Here is a 6,000-nt window from a genome sequence, read left to right as displayed (position 1 = left end):
AAAATTTTCATTGTAGAGATCTTTGGTGTCTTTGGTCAGATTTATTCCAAGATATTTTTTTTTTTTTTGCAGCAATTTGGAATGGGAGTATTTCCCTGTAGTCTTTCTCCAATTGCTTGTTATTGGTCATATAGAAAAGCTGTATATAGACTGATTTTGTAACCTGCCAATATACTGAAAGTGTTGATCAGTTCTAGGACTTTTCTGGTGTAACTTTTGGGATCTTTTAGGTATAGTATCATATCATCTGCAAAAATGATAGTTTGACCTCTTCTTTTCCAATTAGTACTCCTTTAATTTCCTTTTTCTGTATTATTGCTCTAGTCAGAGTTTCAAACACAGTGTTGAAAAGGAGTGGAGACAGTGGACATCCTTGTGTGGTTCCTGATTTTAATGGGAATGCTTCCAGTTTTTCTCCATTTAGAATGATGTTGACTGTGGATTTGTTGTATATAGCTTTAATTATGTTGAGGTATGTTCCCTCCAGTCCAATCCTCTCTAGGATTCTGAACATAAATGCATGCTGAATTTTGTCAAAAGCCTTTTTTGAGATGACAATATGGTTTTTGTCTTTGAGTCCATTTATATGATTAATGACGTTTATTGAATTGCCTATATTGAACCATCTCTGAATCTCTGGGATAAAGCCTACTTGATCAAGGTGAATGATCTTTTTGATGCAGTTTGTAAGTATTTTGTTGAGAATTTTTGCATCTATGTTCATTAAGGATATGGGTCTATAGTTTTCTTTTTTGGTTGTATTTTTACCTGGTTTGGGTATTAGAGTGATGCTGGCTTCATAGGAGGAATTTGGGAGTTCTCCCTCTGTTTCTATCATTTTGAATAACTTAAGTAGTATCGGTTGGAGGTCTTTTTTAAATGTCTGGTAGAATTCCACTGTAAATCCATCTGGGCTTGGGCTTTTTTTAGTTGGGAGGCTTTGTATTACTGTTTCAATTTCCTTATATGTTATGGGTCTGTTTAAACTGTTGATCTCTTCTTGGTTTAACTTTGGAGGTTCCCATTGTTTCAGATATCCATCCCTTTCTTTTAGACTTTCAGATTTAGTAGCTTTTAAAATATTTCCCTATAGTGGTTTGGATCTTTGGGGTGTTGTGATGTTTCCCCTTTCATCTCTTATTGTGTTGATTTGGATTTGCTCTTTCTTTCTTTTGGTTAACTGGGCTAAGGGTCTGTCTACCTTGTTTAGCTTCTCAAAGAACTAGCTCTTAGACTCATTGATTCTTTGTATTGTTTTCTTTGTTTCTATTTCATTTATTTCTCCTCTGATTTTTGTTATTTCTTCTCTTCTGCTGGGTTTGGATTTCATTTGTTCTTGCTTTTCCAGCATCTTGAGTTACAGTGTTAGGTCATTTATTTGGGCTCTGCTTATTTTGTTAATGTAGGCACTTAGATCTATAAACTTCTTCCCTCTTAGGACTGCTTTTAATGTGTCCCAGAGGTTGTGTTGTGTTGCATTGTCCTTTTTGTTGAATTCCAGGAATTCTTTTATTTCTTTCTTAATTTATTCTTTGACCCACTCATTATTTAGGAATGTGTTATCAATTGTCATGAGTTCATGTAGTGACTAGAACTTTGTCCAGTGTTGATTTTGAGCCTTGTTGCTTTCTTGTCCAATAGAATGCATGGAATTATTTCAACATTTTTGTATTTGTTGAGGTTTGTTTTGTGGTCCAGTATGTGGTCAATTTTTGAAAAAGTTCCATGAGGTGCTGAGTAAAAAGTGTATTCTTTGGTGTTTTGATGGAATAATTGAAAGATGTCTCTTAGGTCCATTTGATGTATGGTATCATTTAATTCAGATGTCTCTCTGTTTATTTGTCTAATCTTTGTCCAGTTGACCTGTCTAAAGGAGACAGTGGGATATTGATGGCTCCTACTATTACTGAGTTGTGGTTAATCTATGCATTAAAGTCCTGTAGTGTTGTTTTTATGAATTTGGGTGCACCACAATTTGGTGCATATATGTTAAGCATTGTAATATCTTCTTGGTTAACTGTTCTTTTAATCAGAATGATGTGACCCTCCTTATCTCTTCTGATTAGTTTTACTTTGAAGTCTATTTTGTCAGTTATTAGAATTGCAACCCCTGCTTATTTCTTAATGTCATTTACTTGGAATATTCTTTTCTATCCTTTTACCTTAAGGAAGTGCCTGTCCTTGAAGATGAGATTGGTTTCTCACAGACAGCAAAGAGGTGGATTTTGTTTCTTAATCCATTCGCTTAGCCTGTGTCTTTTGACAGAGGAGTTCAGTCCATTGATATTTAAGGTTATTATTCAAAGGTGTGTATTGGTTGCCATCATTTTGATTGCTGTTTGTGTTCTCTGTGTAATTTTGTGTTTCCTAGATTATATCTTTGTTTATTTTCTTTTGTTGCCCCAAGGTATAGTTGTTTCTCTCTGCTCTCTGTATTGCTTCAAGTATTCTTTGAAGGGCTGGTTTTGTGGACATGCATTCTTTCAGGCTATTCATGTCATGGAAGATTTTTCTTTCCCCCTCAACTATAACAGACATTTTTACTGGGTAAAATATCCTGGGCTGGCATCTATGGTCATGCAGAACTGGAAATATCTTGGTCTGGGCTCTTCTGGCTTTCATAGTTTGCATTGATAAGTCAGCTGTAATTCTGATGGGCTTTCCTTTGTATGTGACTTGTTTTTCTTTTGCTGTTTTCAGTCTTATCTCTTTGTTCTGTACATTTAATGTTTTTACTATGATATGTCGTGGGGTGTTTCTTTTCTGATCCTGTCTATTTGGTGTTCTATGTGCTTCCTGTATTTGTATGGGGATGTCTTTCCTTAATTTGGGAAATTCTCTTCTATAATCCTGTTTAAGATCTCATCAATACCATTAACCTGAAATTCTCCTTCCTCTATTCCTATGATCTGTACATTTGGTCTTTTCATGATGTCCCACATCTCTTGCATATTCCATTTCTGTGTTTTTAAAAAACTTTCCATAATCTTTGCTTGAGTGGTCCAGTTCTTCAGCTTTCTCCTCCTGTGTTGATATTCTGTTTTCCATTTCATTCATTCTAGAGGTGAGGCTTTCCCCTGTTGTTTCAAGTTGGCTTATTGAGTTTTGGATTTCCTTCTTCATTTCTGCCTGAATTTTCTTCAGTGTTTCTATCTCTTTTGTGAATTCATTCAGAAGTTTATCCCTATCTTCTTTTAGTTCTTCGATTTGTTCGTTTTCTTTGATTTGTTTGTTCATGTATTCTTTAAATTCATTGAGTTCTTTGACCATGTTTATGATTGTTCTTTTAAACTCTAAGGGGTTCTCCTTATAGAACTCTTCTACAGGATATGTGGAGTTTGGTGGGTACGCAGTGTTTTGGCTTTCCATCTTATTATTCTTTTGTTTTGTGATTTTGGCATGTGAATTTCTGTTGTTTATGATTCTGATATGAGAATTAAGTTGAAGTATGCTTCTGCTTGTATTATTGGGGTGTTTAGATCCTTTATTTATTGGTTATGTAAAGCTGATTGGGACAGGTTCAGTTTCTCTCTGGTTTAATTTGGAGGGAACTGATGGCTTCAGATCAGCTATTCAGTAGTACTCACAGAAGCCCAATTCAGGTTCCAGTCAGGCATATTCAGGCTTCCTTTACCACATGGAGGCAGGATCCTGGCCTTTCAGCCAGTCCCTTGTGTTCTCAGCTCCTGTGCCAGGGAGAGGCCAGAGCTAGGCCAGAACTTGGCAGTCTCTGGTGATCTGCTGAGATCAGAGCTGCTACACTGATGGAGGTTGGAGCCCATCCCCTCAGGCTATCTGCTAGGTTCTCAGCCTTAGCCTTTCAAAGCCAGATCTGCCCTGGTGCCTTGAGAGGGGCCTCAGGAAATCCTAGGTAGGGGGGATGGGTATGGCACAATTAGGGGAAGCTCACAACCACGTGGAGGCAGGATCCGGGGGCTTTCAGGCAGTCCCCTGTATTCTTGGGCCCTCTGCCAGAGGGAGACCAGAGGGAGGCCAGAGGGAGGGCAGAGGGAAGCCAGAAATCTGCACTCTCTGGCTGTCTGCTGAGATCAGATACGCTACACCAGTGGAGGTTGAAACCCACCCTCTCAGGCTGTCTGTTAGGATCTCAGGCTTAGCCTTTCAAAGCCAGATCTGCCCTGGGGCCTTGGGAGGGGCCTCACGAAACCCCAGCTAGGGGGATGAGTATGGTGCAATTAGGGGAACCTCACCACCACGTGGAGGCAGGATCCGGGGGCTCTCAGGCAGTCCCCTGTATTCTCCGGCCCTCTGCCAGATGGCGGCCAGAACTTGGCACTCTCTGGCGGTGTGTTGAGATCAGAGCCGTTACACTGATGGAGGTTGGAGCCCACCCTCTCCGGCTGTCTGCTAGGATCTCCGAGAACTTGCATCTTTAAACACACATGGGAAGCAGAGAGTGAAACTGGAAGTGCGACAAGGATATGAGCTCTCAAAGCCCACCCTTAGTGATGTGCTTCCTCCAACAAAGCTACACCTCCTGCATCTTCACAACAGTGCCACTAAATGGGACCACATATTCAAATGTGTGAACCTATGGGGGACATTCCCATTCAAACCACTATGTTTGTTTATTTGTATATGGGGGGGATACACATGCCTTGGTATGTGTATAGAAGTCATAAGGAAACTTGCATGAATTGGTTCTTTCCTTCCACCATGTGAGTTCTGGGGATTGAGCTCAGGTTGTCAGTCTTGGTGACAAATGCTGTTATCCACTGAGCCATCTCACAGGCTTGTTTTGGGATTTGATATGCATTTGTAATCCCTGATATTCTACATTCTATTAATTAGGCTTTGGCGCTGACTGGGCATACCTGACAAAGCTGTGGTACTCTCTCCTCTTGATGATGAATAATTTCAAAAATAGTTAATATCATTCAAGGTCATTCTATGTCCGTGATGGAGCAAGACACAAGCAGTACCATTTCATGCCTTGTGTACTAAGAGAGGTCAGCATTGGGTGTTTTATTTTTTCATTTTCTATTGATGTTTTGGAAATTTTATACAATATATTTTGATCATATTTAGATCCCCTCTTCTACCTGCTTCCTTAATACCCCTGCCAGATTTAATGTACTCTATTATGTGTATACATTTATATATAAGGCATAGATAGATAGATAGATAGATAGATAGATAGATAGATAGATAGATAGGTAGAGACCTGTCAAGTAAAATCTGTGTCCCCAAATGCCCTTCAGTATGGGCCTAACCACTGGAGCCTGGAACTTGATTAATCTACCTAGTGTCACATCCTAAAAAAAAGCAAAAACAAAAACTGACTTTCCTTTTCCCAACAGCTTATTGGTTGCCAATAGTTCCTCAGCTAGGGGAAATGCAAATTAAAATCATTTTGAGATTTTATCTTATTTTGGTCAGAGTGACTAAAATCCAAAAGTCAAAGACAAATACTAGAGAGGATGTGGGGAAAAAAGGAACTCTTACTCACTGCTAGTTAGAGTGCAAAATGCTGCAACCACTATCGAAAGCAGTATGGAGATTCCTTAAAAAGCCAGAAATAGATCTACCACATTATCTAGCCATACTACTCTTGGACTTATACTCAAAGGACTCTGTATCTTACTACAGAGATACCTGTTCATCCTTGTTCATTGCCAGGCAATGGAAGCAACTAGATGGCCAACAACTGATGAGTGGATAATGAGAGTACAGTACATTACAAAATGGAATATTATTCAGCTATTAAGAAAAATGAAATTGGGACTGGAGAGATAGCTTAGTGGTTAAGAGCACTGTTTGCTCTTCCAGCTCTTCTTGCTGTTTGATTCCCAGCACCCACATGGTGGCTAACAACCATCTATAACTTCAGTTCTAGGGGATCCTATGCCCTCTTCTGATCCTATGCCCTCTTCTGATCTCTGTGGGCATTGTGTGACACAGGTGCACTTACATACATGCAGGCAAAACACTCATACACATACAAATAAAAATAATAAATAAATTAAAAAAGAAAAATGA

The sequence above is a fragment of the Nannospalax galili genome, unplaced genomic scaffold (assembly GCF_000622305.1).
Source record: "Nannospalax galili isolate Female #2095 unplaced genomic scaffold, S.galili_v1.0 scaffold126, whole genome shotgun sequence".
Lineage (NCBI taxonomy): Eukaryota > Metazoa > Chordata > Mammalia > Rodentia > Spalacidae > Nannospalax > Nannospalax galili.
Note: the sequence above shows the minus strand (reverse complement) of the source record.